Source organism: Panthera leo, chromosome D2 (genome assembly GCF_018350215.1).
Source record: "Panthera leo isolate Ple1 chromosome D2, P.leo_Ple1_pat1.1, whole genome shotgun sequence".
In the NCBI taxonomy this organism is placed as follows: domain Eukaryota; kingdom Metazoa; phylum Chordata; class Mammalia; order Carnivora; family Felidae; genus Panthera; species Panthera leo.
The window spans coordinates 77,058,653-77,076,290 of record NC_056689.1 but is presented as its reverse complement, the minus strand read 5'-3'; positions in this window follow the sequence as shown (position 1 = coordinate 77,076,290).

The window sequence follows — 17,638 nt, the reverse complement described above, 5'->3', positions numbered from 1 at the left end:
TTTTGTGTGATGTTTAGAGAAGGCTTCTCTGTGACTCCCGACCGCTGTCTTTTTCTCTTAACTACTGCAGACTCATTTGTCCCGCACTGAATCCCTACAACTGCGTGCTGAGGCTGACTCTCGACTTCTTCCTTCAAATCCTTAACTGAGAATCCCTGTCCGTTTGTCTGTTTCAAGGCTGGGTAAACGCCAGGCTTCTAGATCTGACTTCTCCTTATATTAATGGCGTCTGTTTCCTCTGATCGCACCATGAAACTGCAAGGAAAGCAGGGCTGCGTTGTTGGCCTCGTGCACGGATGGGCCGCCAGGGCCAGGAGGTTACATGCTTGTTAGAAAATGTCGCTGGGGCTTGAGTGCCATCGAGCCCAACCTAGGGCTCTTCCCACAGCACCCGGGGCACCTGGGGACTGAGCACAGCTTTCAGAGACTCGGGAATGCAGAGAGGCAGGTCCATGCAGAGTAAAATGGCTGGGTGCTGAGATGCATGTTGGGGTTTCTGCTAAGGCAAGTCACTTGCTCAGGGTCGGCAATGTGTCCCTGGACCAGCAGCATTGGCATCATCTGAAAGCCAGTAAGACAGGCAGCATCTCAAGCCCCGGCCAGAATTAGGGTATCAGACTGCATATTTTTTTACAGGGTCCATAGGCACTTGATGTGCACGCTCAAGTTTGAGACCCTCTTTAGAAATGGCTGCCCACCTGCGGACGGGTGGGCTCCAAACCACGATGATGAAGTCCCTCAGGTACTCTCGATGTCCATCATTTTATTTCCTTTTTCACTCTTGTGATCTGTAATTGTCTTGTTTACTTATTTGCTCACTTATGGTCTGTCCCCTCCAGAGCATAAATTTTATGGGGCCAGCAAATACATTGTCTTATTCAATGCTGAATCCCTGGTGGCTCGCCCAGAGCTCTGCACAAGGCAGATGTGCAAAAAATATTGGTAGGTTGGCTGGTTGGTTGGGTGAGAAGGAATGAATGAATGAACAAACAAATAGGGCGAGAGGAGGAAGGAAGGAAGGAGGGAGCTGGATTGGCAGACAAGTGGCCATCTTTTTCTTGAATCCCCTAAAGGCAGCTCTTGTTGCTTGTGAACTATTTGTCACAATTTGTCACAAAGCTGCCATTAGTAGAGATGTGTGACATTTACAGATTGATTGTAAAGGATACAGAGTTGTCAGGGGGGATTCTTCAATCACCGAGCGCTGGGGTTGTCCCATTCATTTTAGCAGGGAAGCTCCTTCGCAGATGAAATCTGCTGCAGAAACCCTGCTTAGATGACACACATGACCAGGGCTTATGGGGTCCAGATCAGGGACACTGGCATGCCCTGCATGGGGGCCAGGTCTTCCTCTTGGGCCATTCTGGGTGGGTGGCCTGGGCATGTCCTCACTTCCGTCCCTCAGCGTGTTCAGAATGCAGCACAGAGCTCCCCGTTTGCCCCCTCTCACAGCGGGGCTCAGTGATTGGCAGAGTCGTGGCAAAGCTGACCGTGCTCCTCAGCACAGAGCCGTCGGGACAGCAGCCAGCATCTCCCTGGAGCCAGCCATCCTCCCTGGCTGGCACAGGGTGGGCGTTTATCCTGCTAGACGGGGAACAGCAGAAAGGTCCCTGGACAACAGTGTAGTTGGGGACCAGTCCCTCCCCCCTCTTGCCTCCATGCTGCTCAGTGAAAAAGCATGGCCACCCAGTCCTTTCCACCCACTTTTGCAGATAAGAAAACAAGCCAGAGAAGGGCAGTGGTCTTCCCTTGACCCCCCAGTGGCTGGGATGAGAACTGCCACCCCCTGGGATAGGTCCAGTTCTTTCACCTCCCCAGCCTGAGCCTGTCTTTTGGCAGGAAAGAAAGGAAGGAAGGAAGGAAGGAAGGAAGGAAGGAAGGAAGAGAAAGAGAGAAAGAAAGAAAGAAAGAAAGAGAGAGAGAAAGAAAGAAGAAAGGAAGGAAAGAAGGAAGGGAGAGGGAGAAAGAGAGAAAGAGAGAGAGAAAGAAAGAAGAAAGGAAGGAAGAAGGAATGAGAAGAAAGGAAGGAAGGAAGGAAAGAAGGAAGGAAAGGAGGAAGAAAGGGAGAGAGAGAAAGAAAGAAAGAAAGAAACAAACAAACAAAGAGAGAAATAAAGAAGAAAGGAAGGAAGGAATGAGAAGAAAGAAAGGAGGGAAGGAAGAAAAAGAAAGAAAATGAAAGAGAGGAAGAAAGAAAGAAAGAAAGAAGAAAGGAAGAGAAAGGAAGGAAGGAAAATAAAGAAAAAGAGAGAGAAAGAAAGAAAGAAGAAGGGAAGGAAGAAGGAAGGAAAGGAAAGGAAGGAAGGAAAAGAGAGAAAGAGAAAGAGAGAAAGAAAGAAAGAAAGAAGAAAGGAAGGAAGAAAGAAAAGGAAGGGAGGAAGGAAGAAAGAAGGAAAAAAGAAAAGGAAGGAAGGGTGAGGGAGGGGAAAGGAGGAAAGAAAGGAAGGATGGAAGGAAAGGAAGGAAAGAGAGAAAGAAAAGGCAAAGCATTAATGGATGCCGTGCACTGAAGGTTTGCATCTCCTCTGCCCCCAACTTCATTTGTTGAAACTGAATCCCCAACGTGATGATATCTGGAGGTGGGGCTTTGGGGAGAGGATTAGGTCACTCGGGTGGAGCCCTCATGAGTGGGATTAGCGCCCTGACTAAGGAAGCCTGAGAGCTCCCTCCTTCTCCCATCACGTGAGGACACAGTGAGAAGATGGTCATTTATGGACCAGAGGGTGGGCTCTCCCTGGACCCCGAATCTGCCAGCACCTCGACCTTGGACTTTCCAGCCTCCAGAACTGTGAGCAGTTACTATTTGTTGTCTAAGTCCCCATCTAGGTATTCGGTTACAGCAGCCTGAATGGACTAAGACAGGGGGTCACTAGAATGAGAGGCTGTAGGGGTGAGTGGCAGAGGGGCGGCTTGTTTTCCTCCACCGTCCAGTGTCCATTGAAGGGTGAGAAATCTAGACAAATCTTTGTGTGATGTTTGGCGGGTTGGGTCATTTTATCACGTTGTAGGACTGCGTCGATCGAAACGCAGCAGCAGACAGCATTACGTCTCAAATCATTTGCTCGTAATGGATTACTTTTTCAGGCAGGACTTTGGTCTATGGCTGCAGAACCGAACATGTGGCGACTTTTTATGGATGCACGGGACTAACGGCGTGATTCGTGTCTGCAGCAAGAAGCTGCCGTGTGGCCCTCTTCCGACTCGGAATTCCTTACCGAGCACCTGTGTTCCCACCTGACCACGAGCTCCGGGACGAAGGGGGCGTCTCACTCCCAGTTGCTTCTGGCTCTAGCGTCCCGGCTGCTCAATAAATGGTGGTCGAATGACTGACTCAACAAATCTGCAGTCAGTGGGAGTTGTCTGGAGTTTCCGGGGTATGCAACTGCGGGGTTTTGTCCGTGCATTTTTTAATTTATTTTTTATTTGAAAAAAAATTTTTTTTAAACGTGTATTTATTTTTGAGAGACAGAGTGCGAGCGGGGGAGGGGCAGAGAGAGAGACACAGAATCCGAAGCAGGCTCCAGGCTCTGAGCTGTCAGCGCAGCGCCCGACGCGGGGCTCGAACCCGCGAACCGCGAGATCACGACCCGAACCGAAGCCGGACGCTTAACTGACTGAGCCCCCCGGGTGCTCCACTGTCCGTGCCTTTTATCAAATGCTCCAATTACCTCCCAGATATGCCTTGACACGGAGACCGACTGTCTTTTTTTGTTTGTTTCATTTTGTTTGCCTTTCGATTGGCTTGGGGAACACCTCGAACAAGAAAGGAGAAGGAAATATCGAGACGGCTGACCGGCTACACCATTAGTCACTGTGGAGCGAGGAGATAGATGCATGAACGTAGGTCTCCCCGTACCTCTGGGCCGCAGTCTGAAGCTTTGTCTTTACGTGCTCTGGAATTGCCTCGCGGACGAGAAATCCAGTGCTGTTTTCCCATTACGGTTTAGGAGTCATTTGAAGCTGTTTCGGACACCCACACCCATTCCCCCACCCCGCCTGCTTTTCGCAGGAATTGATTGGATTGGCCTTCTGGGTATGCAGACCGTCCTCAGGGGCCCAGCTCAGAGATCCCCCCTGAGCTAACGTAGCATCTGTAGTCTGTGTGTGTGAAATCAGGCAGGGATGGGGGACCCGGGGTTTAAAAAAAAGCAAGCGTGTGTCTTAAATTTACTACCCGTGAAGTCAGCCCTCGGCTTAAGCGCCACTTTATTTAGACCACAGTCACCGTCACGTGAGGACGGTCGCCGGGAAATGTGTTTGGAGCTTGGGATCGAGAGGTGTGGAGAAGGAGTGCGCTTTGTGGTCGCCAGGAGACCCAAGTAGGCATTTCCAATCAGTGAGGGCTCCCTGTTTGCGTCAGGATCGCCCAACCCCAAAGGAGAAGAGAAAAAGTGACAGGGCCGACACACTGTGGCTTCAGAGCCAAGCTATGCTCCCCCTGCCGTCTCTCACCCGTGGAGGGAAAGGTGGAAAGTATCCTTGTTTTCGTGCCTCCAGTTGCTGGTCTTTGGACCTCCAGCTGCTGGTCCCCCTGCCATTTCAAAGTTGGCCCAGGACAGCAGTGTGACTGGTCCTTCTGCCCAGGCTGCTGTGAGTCCTTAGCCACAGATGGTGTCTTTAGTTCCATAGCAACATGGCCAACGTGGAGTGTCGTTCCCCATCCCCCGACAGTGGCCTCCTGGGGTGCAAATTCTCTGCCATCTTTCGTCCTCCAATCAAGGGGCGAAGTCCCTTTCCACCCCCCCTTGGAATTGGGCTGGCCTGAGTCGCTTGGACAGAAGGGATGGGATGGAACTTCCGGGGCTGGGCCTTCACAGGCCAGCAGCTCCCGCTCGGAGCCCAGCGCTACGCCCTGTGGAGTGACCGTAGGGAGGGAAACTGAGGCTCTTTGTTGGCAGCCCACCTGAGCTCCCGGATGACAGCGGATACACCTCGCTGGCTGTGTGAGCGGACGAGAGAGGGGGCGTTCCCACCCAGCGAAGCTTCCGGACGAGCGCACCCCAGGTGACGCCAACGTAGACCGGAAGGACCCCAGCGGCGCCCAGCCAACCCACACGGCCCTGAGGACCACAGCCGGCAGTTGTTTCAGCCACTACGTGCCGGGAACGTCTGTCACACACAACAACGGATCACTGAGAGACCCGAAGATGGGCTTGCTAGGAGGGTTTCTGAAGCCTGGGAAAGGATTACCCCATTTCTTACAAAGAGGAGCGGGTGGCCAGGATATCGACTTCCAATGAAAACCATACCAGGTTGGTGAATTCTTCAAACTGAGAGCCGGGGGGGGGGGGGGGGGGGGGCTTGCAGACCTCATCGTCCATCTTTCATTCCACAGGCAGTGACATTCCTGGTCTCAGAGTCACTTGGCAACCTCTGCCCTCACTTCGGCATCAGGAAGCCTGTCTTTTGCTCAGTGATCTTCTCAAGCTATTTTTGTGACTGAGTTGTATGGTGTTTTCCCATCTTCCTCGCCCCTACCTCCAACCGGCCAGCAACATCTGGATGCTCCTTCTCAGGGGAAACTTGGTGCCTGCCAGTGGCCACAAGATGCCCAAGGTCGTCTTGTTCATCTTTGACATAAGGGAGAGTTGGGGGAGGGCTGGGGTCCCCAGGACCTCCGTGCTGTCTCCTCACTGTCTCACGTCTTGTGGTCAACTTTCAGCAGCAGCCCAGATGGCCCTGCCAATTGAGGGACGCCATAGGGTCCTCAGCGCTAAAGGGACATTAACCCGCTTTTGTACGGAGTAAGCCTGCATGGGAGGCACGGGGGCAGGACACCTTGGAAGGGGAACAGCAGGCTAGGAACCTTCCTAGACTGCCAAACCAAAATGCAACTTGGCCCATTGTCCTAGGTTGGGTTCCTGGTGACATAGCCGCAGAGGTGCACAGGAAGCTTACGTCGTCGGGGCGTCCTTGGGCCCCACGTGTATGGAGAAGTAAAAGAAACAGGACCCAGGAGAGCAAGTTGTGATGTGGTCGCAGCAAAGCCTTCAGCTGACGGTGCAGGTGACCCTGGAGTGAGGGTGGGTCCTCAGAGGTGTTTCCCACTGGGCGAGGGGCCAGAGGTGTTTCCCACTGGGTGAGGGGCCAGAGGTATTTCCCACTGGGCAAGGGGCCAGACCTTTCCGGGGCCCCACCCCAACAACGAGGGCAGCCAACTGACGTGGGACTGAGGGGCTCCCAGCCTGTGGGCCTTTCAGTCCCAAAAGGAGTTGCTCTCCTTGCCAAAGACCAGCCGTTGGCTGCGGGTGCCTGGAGGTAGCATGGCTTTGGGAGGAGGAGGGCTTTCTGTCTTCAGCTCCACGAGGGGCCCGGCTGAGGGTCATGGCTGTCAGCACTCACACCTCCCGAGGGAGAACGTGGGTGCCCTTGCAGTGCCCGCCGTGGCCGTTTGCTGCCTCGAGGTGCTCCTGACTGTGCAAGGAGCCGGTGGCGGCTGGGCTGGTGGCCCCCTTCCGTGGTCGTGTGTGGAGGGGAGCGGGTCAGGGTCCCGGTTAGCACAGAGGCAAGAATCTCTTTGTCAAAATGACCATTGGGGATCTCTGGAGAAGGGTTTCTCAGCCTTCCACTGCCGGGCTTGCCTCTGGCTGGAGCCGATCTCCATCCAGTCCTGTAGCGGTCACGTGGCATTTTGGACCCACACTGTCTAAAAACCCAAAAAATGTGAGTGAGGTTCTTCTCAGGGCCGTGAGGTGCTGTGATGGGGCTCAGGAGACTGACGGAGGGAATGGCACTTCCTGTTTCCCACCTTCGGGCCCATCACCTAGAAGGGCGGAGGATGGGGCCTGTGTCATTTAAGCCCTCTCCGCACCGCTCCCCACCCTCCCCTTTCTCTTCTCTCTCCTTTCTTTCCCCCAACCCCCATTCCTAAGACAAAATCCTGAACTCTAAGTTAGTATGAGGGTAGGATACAACCCCACAAAATGGTAGGAAGACCCTCCGTCCAGGTGTCAAACACAGACCTATCTGGGCTCTTTCTACCACCTACCAGGTGAGACCTTGGCCAAAGCCCCCAGGACTTCTCTGGGTTTCTGTTTCCTGAAACCTGCAGTCTCTATCCCCTGGACTGTAAGCCCCTTGAAGGCAGCCACTGCCATCAGCAAAGAGCAGCCAAGAGCAGGGCTCTTACGGGTCCTCAATAACCTGATGGACCCATGAATGAATCATGAATGGACAAACGGTTGCCTTAAAGGGCTCCCAGGGGTCGCTGTGGGAATGTACTTTGTGAACTGCAAGGATAAAAGCACTGTCTTCATGACGGCTCAGGTCAAGGTGATGACGTCTCCAGGTACCTTCTTCCATCCTGAGATTGAGAAGGAGTAAAACCCAAGACTGAATCTCCCCGCTCCTCCTCCTCTGTCTGTGTGCGGGTCCCACGAGGGGACAGAGGCCCGGGAGGCAGGCGGGAGCCGGCGAAGGCGCCTCAGAGGCACGACAAAGAGGAGGTCCCAGCTCAAAAGCCCCAGGTGGCCTCTCACCTGCTTTAGGCTGGGCTGAGGCTGTCAGCAGCGGATGCTGGTGGCCACCTCGTGAACCATTTGAAGAGTCCCCTGGCTGGTGCTGTGGGCCTGCCTGGATGGCGCCCGAGATGTGCTGGAAGGATCTTCTGCTTGGACTCTCCCTCCGCCACGACCGAACAGGGAACATTTCCGCTGAGCGGAACTTTCACACACAGGCCCATAGGAGGGGGATCCATAAACTAGGTTTATTAACCAGCTGAAAGGCGAGTAGCTCGGACCCAGGCCTTTGTCGCAAGATTCCAACATCACCGCATTTGTTTATTTTTTTTAACTTTCTGAGCGAATGCCTATTTCTTCGTGTTTAGAGATTGGCAGTCCTGGAAAATGAAGTTTATTTATCTACCAGATACACATCATATAAACAGCTGCAAACGGCTTCCCTCCACCCCCTGCGGCCGCAGCTCTCAGCTCTGACCTGCGGGGCTGCTTGCTGTGCAGCCGAAAGGTGGTTGCGTTTTCTTGCACGCTCTGCCCTCGGCCAGTCCTTGGGGCAGTGCCTGGGGGAGCTGGAGAGCCTGCGTTCTGGGACCCAGGTGGGGCTGAGGCCAAGTCTCAGCTGCAAGTGGGGGCAGCTTCCAGAATCTTCTCTGGTTGCCTCAAATCATTCCTAGGTCTTCATGTACTTACTTGTTCGTTCAACAAACTGATATCGATCTTTCCCAGGCCCTGTGCCGGCCCCCGGGGACGTGAAGACGGTCAGGGTGGCCCCTGGGAGACCCTTACCCTGAAGGTGAGAGCCTCGAGGGGCAGGGTCTTGGTGGGGGGGGGGGGGGAGGTGACTTCCCTCGCGAGCATCTTTCAACCCCGAGCGAGCCCACCCGCCTCTTGTATTTCTCCAGCGGTGACAGCTGTCCCTCGTCCTCCCAGCCCTGTTCCCATCTGGGCCGGGGGAAGTGAGCTTAAGGACGTTTCCGGAAATGAGGAGAGGTCAGGATGCTGGAGTGTTTGGAAGTCATCCCGGGGAACGCCCGCTGAGGCCCTCGCTTGCCACTAAACTCTGCTTGTGGGACTGCTCCGTGTTTGCACGTGTTCCGATTTATTAAATGCGGAGGTGCTCGACAGTGGAGTGACATTCCCGGGCTGCTAATGAGATCCGTCAAATCCTTCCCCCCTTGCGTTCGAAGGCAGCCCCGCACCATAAACGCGCAAGGGTGGTGATCAGCCAATACCCAGAGTCTCCTATGTAGCACAGATCCCCAAAGAATTATGGCTCCTGGAAGGCTAACTTGGCGAGAGTGTTTGGACGCTATTGTTTTTCTTTCTAGGAAGAGCAGTTCACGTTTACAAGATGGATTATCATCGGGCCGGGAGAGGCAGAGGGTGTAATTTCTTGCCTGAAAATTGCTCGTCTTTTGAACCTTTCAGCCACTGAGTCAGCACCTTGCTTTATCTTCGTCTCTGCCTGCCAGGCTAGAGGGTTGTTGTTGTTTTTTTTTCCTATCTGCATTTCCTAATGGGAAGGCTCTGTTTCCAGCCAGCTGAGCAGTGGGCTTTCCAGGGCGGTACAGCCTCTTCATTCTCCGTCTTTAATCAGCTCGACCTGCCAGTGGGCACAGCACACGACTGGTGGCCTTCCAGAACAGGTGGGGTGGAAAGAGTGGCCCTAATGTGGATTTGGACAACCCTGGGGGACGGGAGGGGGCATCACAGGCAAGGGGGCAGCCTGAATAAAGGGCCGTAGGGAAAGCTGGACACATGCTAGAAAAGTGACAGTCCGGGAGGCAGGACGGAAGGGGCACGATTCCTCATGCTCTTGCCACATGTGTACCAGCCAGGCCAGTCCACGTCCGCCGGGACCCAGAGTGGGTGAGAGTAGAGTTCCCGAAGCCAGCTGCCCCTGCTGGTTAAACCCTGGCCAGAGGTCGGGCCCCACACTAGGTGCCTTTCAGGCCTTACCTTGTGTTTTGGGTGGAATTATGTCGTGATGAGGTCCTGACCCCAATACCTACGAAGGTGACTTTATTTGGAAGTAGGATCTTTGCAGATGGGATCAAGTTAAGATGAGGTGGTTAGGGTCGACACTCATTCAGTGCGACTGGCGTCCTCAGAAGAAGAGGCAAGTTTGGACCCAGACACGCACGAGTTACGGCTCGTGACAGAGGCAGAGAGCGGAGAGCTTCGGCCACACACCCAGGACTCCAGTGACTACCAGCCACCGCCAGGAGCCGGGAGAAAAGAGAAAGGATTCTCCTCCAAGGCTTCAGAGGGGGCATGGCCCTGCTGACGCCTTGACTTGGGACTTGGAGACACCAGAGCCGCGAGACAATAGATCGCTCCTGTTTTAAGTCACCTGGTTTTACCTGACGTCATTACCTTCTCTGTGGTTAGCAAATAATGGCCCCCCGCCCTGAGGTGTCCAATCTCTAATTCCCAGAATCTGGTGAAAGGGCTTGGAGATGACATTAAAGTTACCGAGGTTTAAACAGGGCCACGACCTGGGTGGCCCCAACCCCATCACAGAAGCCCCGGAAAGCAGAGAGCGCTCTCCAGCTGGAGCAGAGGGTGAAGTCACCGAGACCCGGGGTGTGACGGGGGCTTCAGGTGTGGCTGCTGGCTCTGAAAATGGAGCACCAGGACTGAGGGAGGCTCCCGGCTGCCGGCCAGGCCAGGAAACAGCACGCGAGCTCTGCCGCCACAAGGAACCGCCTTCTGCCAATGACCCGAATGTGCCCGGGGCAGATTCTGCCCTGCAGAGTTTCCAGAAAGGAATGCATCTCTGCCAGTGCCTGGATTTGGACTGAGCCCCGCCTTGACCTTTGATTTACAGAACTGGGACCTAAGAAATGTGTGTTTCAAGCCACAAGGCTTGGGGTCATTTGTTCCAACAGCTCGGGAAACTCACGCACGATCTATAGCACAGATGTGGCAACTATAGCCCAGGGAGGTTAGCGACTTTGCCCAAGTTCAGACTGAGGCTCAGTGGAGAAGCGGACATGGGGACCCGGGTGTGACTGAAATCAACGCCCATGACTTACGTCGTTGGAAGCCGAAGAAATCTGTGGCAAAGGTGGAGGATAGGTAGAGTGAGTCCAGGCACAGAAAGAGTGTCACCTGATGTGACATGACAGGGGCTGGTGGAGGGGGGCGGTGGGGAGGCAGGGGGCCTTGTGATCCCCACGCTAGTAGGGGGGTGGTACCCACAGCAGGTGGCTGACACTGAAGGGGTCGGGAGAAATTGCTGGGAGCCCAGCAGGTTCGAGCAGAAAGCCGGCCCTGCCAGGTGGAACCAGGTAGAGTGTGCTGGAAAGCAGCTAGAAAAAAGGACCGAGTGTGCGAGGGCACATTTGTAGCAGGAGGTTTATCTGCCTCCATCTTGGACTGAAGTTCTGTTTTCCCCATAAACTAACTCCCCATAGGAGAACTGAGATCAGGCAAGTAACCAATTTCATACACACGCCTGATGACCAAACAATAGCACCCTCATACCACAGTCAATACCCTGGTTACTCTTTCAGAAGGAAACATGGCAGGTGCCTGGCTGGCCCAGGCGGGAAAACCCTCTTGATCTCAGGGTTGTGAGTTTGAGCCCTACGTTGGGTGTAGAGAGTACTTAAAAGCAAAAAAAAAAAAAAAAAAAAAAAAAAAAAATTTAAGAGGCTCCTTTTTTTAAAGTTTATTTATTTTTGAAAGAGAGAGAGAGACAGAGAGAGAGAGAGAGAGAGAGAATGAAGGGGGGAGAGGCAGATAGAGAGGGAGAGAGAATCCCAAGCAGGCTCTATGCTATTCGTGCAGAGCCTGATACGGGGCTTGAACTCACAAACTGCAAGATCACGACCTCAGCTGAAACCAAGCGTCGGACGCTTAACCAACTGAGCCACCCAGGTGTCCCTTAAAAATAAAATCTTAAAAAAAAAATCTCTTTAATTAAACAAATAAATGGAAACATGGCTCTCTATAAGGTTATTATCATTAACACCAGATATTCAAATAGCTCTGTCAATATATAACTTAATCACTTCAAAATAGGCCCAAGTCTGCCATAGAGTGGCCCCAGAAACCAAGCCGAGGGCAAGCATCGCAGAGTTTCTGATCAGGCCTGACTGACCCCCCGATATTTAATGGGGGCTTTTCCAGGGTAAGCCCAGGATAGAAGGAGAAGGTAGGTAATTCCCAGTGGTCTCTGGGAAGAATGCCCACCTCTCTTGGACTTGTCCCATCCAGTCAACCTGTGGGAGTGGCTTCTACATGGCGTAGGCTTGCATATAAAACAAAGAACACAAAGTTCAATCTGGATTTCAGAAAAACAATACTTTTTACTATAAATACGTCCCATGGAATATGTGTTCGTACAATATTGGGGGATACTTATACTTGGGGCCCCTGGGTGGCTCAGTCAGTTAAGTGCCTGGCTCTGGGTTTCAGCTCAGGTCACGATCCCGGGGGCATGGGATCGAGCCCTGCATCAGGCTCGGCACTGAGCGTGGAGACTGCTTGGGGATTCTCTCTCTCTCCCTCTCTCTCTGCCCCTTCCCTGCTTGCGCCGTCCCTCTCTCAAAAACAAATAAACATTAAAAACATATCTGTTGCTTCTCTGAAATTCTAATTCAACTGGGTGCCTGCGTTTTTATTAGCTGGATTTGCTACCCCAACCCAGCAATGTTCTCAAGTGGTGTCTTCTCTTATATGGAGGAGTCGAGGCTAACAACTGTCTTGATTCCTGTTTTGAAGCACACAGAGGATTTTTTTTTTTTTTTTTTTACAAAGAAAATGAATGTATCCCTTCCTCGTCCCCAGAGGACCAGACAAAACAATGTACCGGTACCAGTTGGATAAATGCAGAATCTGCTCATGGTCATGATGAGCTAACACTGGAGTGAATTTGTATGATACTGAGAAGGCCTTTGGAAGAGAGTGAGCAAATGCTCTGCCCTAGACAGCTCCAGCTTCTGCCAGAACCAAGACTGAGAGGTGAGTCTGGAATATTGGTTACGTCCGATATTCACAACCTACGAGGAAGGTCACAGAGGCTCAGAAACGCTGAGTAACTTGCCCATGGTCACACAGCAAAGGTAAGTAGCAGGAAATAAGGCCAGGGTTAGGACAGGGCTACAAAGAGGGAGGTCTGAGTGCCTCTAGTCTAGAAATAGTAACATCAGCTAACGTGCACTGAACCAAGCACTTGACCCTAAGCCTCCCATTCAATCCATAAAAACTCTGGTAAGCGTGTTAAGCAGGTGTTAGTATTCCTCCAATCTACGGAGGAGGGGGCGGGCATGAGGCCCTCCGCAGGCAGAGCTGGGCTACAGATCCCGTGTTCTTAGCCGCTACAGGATAGTAGAGGATGTAGCCTGCAGACGCTCTGGCCAGCTAAAAACAGGAGCTAATGTCTAATAATCGAGACAATGACCATAATCTGGGATGGCCAACTTCTCTGGAAGGATCAGAAAAATGCACCCCCCCCCCCACTTGGCCTATATTCCCAGTCATCAGCTAAAGCCGCTGGGCCACCCAGAGCCTCACCCTGGCCCACATCACCTGCTCGCAGAATACTGGCAGCATAAGTGAAAAGCATGCACTCCCACGCCGGGCTCCCTCCCTCATCACCCGACGACCGTGGGCGGGCTCTCAGTGTGTCCACTGCCCAATTAGTAAAATTGGGGTCATCGTGGTATCTACCTCACAGGGTCCTTGTAATCAATACGTGATAATTCACTTAAAGGCCATAATCACAGCTGTCGGAACATAATAAGTACCTAATAAATGTCAGCTACCACGCACCCTCTCCGTGCTGACAGATCAGTTGCCATGGCTCTTGCAAATGGAGAGCCACCAAGGCTCTGAGTGACCTGATGGAGGAGCAGCGCAGGGTCCCCACCCGGGGCTGACAAGGAAGAGGGATCAGAGCCAGAAGCTGCCCCAGAATTCTAGATGTCCATAGGGCAGCCCGTCCATAGGGCAGCCAAGACGGCTGCAACCGTACTAGGAAATAAACACACCAAAAAGGATGGGGGCGCATTGCTTTCAAAAGACAGCCCAGATCTAGGCATGGGCTGGCCTTGGTGGGAGGGGAGCTGGCAATCCTCAGGCTGGAGGGTGGCGGCCAGGTGGGCACTGGGGCCAGAAGCTCCAACAGGGCACCGGAAGTCGAAGACGGTAAAGGTGGCTCTCTGGCTTGTTGAGGATCCAGGTGCAGAGATGCTGCGCCATGCTGTGGACAGAGAGGAAGCCAGGGAGGGGACATCTCCAGGCCAGGCCAGGCCCGGGGTGGGGGAAGGTGGAGACCGCTGCCGCCCCAGGGTCCCGGCAGGATCCTGTCTCCCATGTGCTTCAGCAAGCGCCACGATATCTGCTGCAGACACGCCTTGACATCGCTCGCTCATCACCTGCCCAGTCCGAACACTGAGATCCGGGTGAGGCGGGTGCAGACGGATCGCGCGCCCCTCCTCCCGGCCGCGTCGTCCCCATCGCTCCTCCAGCCCCCGGGGCGCAGCCCCCCGTCCCGCCCCCCTTCCCGGGCTCCTTGTGACCCTGCATCCACCCTGTGCGCGCACCGGACGCCCGCGGCCACACGGGGGCGCTAGCGCCCGCTGCGCGCGTACCTGCGCAGAATCCGGAGAACAAAAGGAGCCCCGGGGACCTTGGCCTCCTTCACCTGGAACCACCTGCTCCACGGGCTGCGGGGCCAAGCGCCACCGCCGGCATCTGGCCCCCGCGAAGGAGTTAATTTTTGCTCGACGCTGCTCTCAGAAATCTGTTAAAGAAATCGCTCCTCCCTCGATGGCCTTTCTCCCCAGCTTGGGGACAAAATATAAGAGCTTTGGGACTCTAAAAGGGTTACTGGGTTTGTGGTTTTACGATGCGTCCTGCTCTGTATTCTCCGTCTCCTTCCCGGAGTTTACCAGGATCCTGGCAGCATCATTTTTCTCCCCTTTGGTATATTAAAGTGAACTTCTTTTCACGTTTGGACCAAATAGACACACTCTCGGAAAATGGCAACAAACTAAAGGCAGAAATAAAGGGAAAAGAAGGAGGAAAGTACCCTGGAAATCGGGTCATTGCAAGGAAGGGAAACTTCCACTGCACGGCTAGGTCAGCCTTGCCCTAAAATGGCTTTTATTCTCCAACTTCGAAATATACCTCATCGATGAGGTGCAAAACCCCGTGTTAGTGTGCCCGGACGCCTTAATTGGGAACCCCCAAAAGAGGCTAAGTTACAATCACCATCAATCAAGTATCTATTGAGGGCTTGTAGGCACAAAGGCAGCTTAATAAACTGCCAGAGGCTAGCCAGGCAGCATGCCCAGCCCTGGAACCGCGAGAGGGGAGAGGCAGGCTGAGCTTTCTGGGTGTTATAATTTAGTGGTCCCCAATTAACCCCTCTCCCCCCAAACTGATGTCCAAGGTCACTTTCCACTGAGCTTTGTCCAAGGTCAATTTCAACGGGGCTTTGTCCAAGGGCATTGCCATCTTGGTGCAGCCAAGATGCACCCCTCTGGTGGGTTCACGGCTCTGCGTGCACAGCTGTGGGTTCCTGAGGATTTGAGGGAACAGGAGGCCTGCCAGAGAGGAGCTGAGGGTTGACAGAAACTCCCACTGAGACCAGGGACGGTTCCAAGCGGGGCCCAGAATCGGGAGGTCCTGCTACAGATATGCCACTGAAATTCAGTCAACAGTAATATTGCCGTTGTCCGACGAAGACGTTTCCTGGGAAACTCCAGCACTCTTCTCAGGCTGAGGAGGGGAGTTCCCGCCCTTAAACCCCCCTGGTGGCATGAGACCACTGAGAGTACATGGGAGTTGGGGGTGGGGGGGAGGCAGAAGCAGTTCCTGGGGACTCCCCTGGTTAAGGAGATCTTGGAGGAGGAAAAGGAGGCAGGGGTACTCTCCGGTGACAATTTCCTGTAATCCCTGCAACACCACCCAGTTTGATGGCCCCAGCCACGTGTGGCTATTAAGCATGTGAAATGTGGTTGGCACTCCTGAAGGGCTGAAGTGTACGTCTGACTCAGTTTTACTTAATTTAACATGAAATAATCATACTGGCTAGTGGCTGCCGTATTGGACGGGGCGGTGCAGCTCTAGGCAGTGATGGTGGGCGGCGGTGGGGAGGGAGTGAAAGTGGGCATCATTGTTAATCTCTTCCGAATCGCCCCACACCGGCTAAATGCACCTGCATGTTTCCTCTCCAGTCTGCTGGGAGCCATTGTTACGGTGGAGGTGGCGGTTGAGTGCAGGCTGAGGGTGGCGGGAAGGCAGCCTTGCAGCCATGCAGTGACATGTCATAAATTGCCCTTAAGCAGCAACGGGCCGGGGATTAGAGGACTTTTCCGGTAGATACCGTTACCAGTAGACAGGGGTCAACAGCAGGGTTCCTGGACTATGGTTTCAAAATACTTTAGAGAGGATGTTGACTTCCTGCAAACGGGTTCCTCTTCAGTGATGGGTAAATGAGCACTTTTCAATTTCTCTGGAGGCAGTGAACGTTCAACGATTGGAGAGGCTGGAGGTCTTAGACACATTTATTTTTGAAGCTCAAAGCCGGAAGACCTCACTGATGCCAAAAGAGGGTGAGGCCAAGGGGTGGGGGCCGCGTTCAATGACTTTCTCAGAATCGTACAGTTTGGGGCAATGTTGGGACAGAGACCCAATCTCGGGCGCCCTGCCCTGGTCTGGTGCTGTTTCTACTGCACAGCATTCCCAAATACCCTGTGACTTTGGGCATTGTGGACTTTACATCTGGCTGGTTTGGCCAGCCAGCAAACTGCCCAATCATTTTGTCTTTATAGATGGGCAGGTGCCTGGTAGGAACTTGCAACACTGGGGGCAGGGGTGGCGGTGGTGATGTGTCCCTGGGGGCAGTGTTGAGGCCAGGGTAAAATTTCCCCAATTATTACCCCCCCACACATTATCTTAATAGCAGTTTTTGCTTTTCTTGAACTAGAATGCAGTCAGGGTCCCCGAATTGCTTCTTCATTCTCTTTTGAGTAACAGACCTGGTTACCCAGTTGTAAATAGCAGATGTGTGGCAGATTATTAAGCCTTAATTTCTCCAACACATTTCTTCAGAATTTTCCATTTCTATTTATTTTCCATTTCTATTTGTTTTCATAATATCGCCGGTTGGACTCATTTTATGGACCACAAATGTTGGCCCTTACCTCTTCCCCTATTCTGAAGACTGCAAATTCAGCTGATGAGCTGTAGGTGTGTGAAAGAGGTCTAACAATCTTACGTACCTGAACGTGAAGGTTCTTGGAAACATTAACAGCAATACTGACCCCAACCAAATTCCTGGAGCACTTGAAGAAGTAGGATGAAGCCATGGCAAATGGGTAACTGTTCTCTCGAAATGTGAACACTTTGGAGGCAATGAATTCTACTCAAAATATTCCACCTCTGCACTGAGTTGAAGTACCTGGAAGGAGCCGTCACTGGGCACGGGTAGGTGAAAACGGTTGACTTGCTCTGGTGGCTACTGGAGTGAACCCAGCCCGATCGGGAGACTGGACTTCTGGTTGACCAGTGGGGTGACCTTGAGCCCATCACTCCCTCTCTTTGCCCTGCTCTTCTCCTCTGTCAACATGATGCTTTAACACACACTTTCTCACCTTTGGTTCTAGTCTCCTTAGGAAAACCTACACGCGTTACTTAAGCCACTTAGAAATCCAATAAACCATAAGAGCAGAACATAGTGGCAATTTTAATTCAGGTGCTCCTCATGTCTATAAAAAAGCTCTTTCTTTGGGGCTGCGTTGTTCACCAGTGTTAAAACGCCTTCTATGTGACCTGACCCCCGCCTTTCTTGAAACCTCCAGGGACTGCTCCTGGGAAGCACTGGGTACCAGTAAGCATTGCATTACTGTAATGGAATTATTATTCCATTTGGATAATAATTTGTATGACTCAGGCTGCCCGCCCAGGCCACATTCTATCCCAGGTGGGTTTGGGTAGGCACCAACAGGTCCTTCAGCTGGGGCAGAGGGTAGGGATGGGGAATTCAGAAGTTAAGGCTCCAGACTCTGTTGAAACCAGGTCCCTAATAATATCCAGGTGGTGCCAGTGGGTTCTGGGCTCTTCACTGAAACACTTTAATCCTTCCCATAGACCCAGGAGGTAGGAATATTCAGAACGGCTAATAATAATCACAGACACATTGCATTTCCAGAACCACGAGGAGT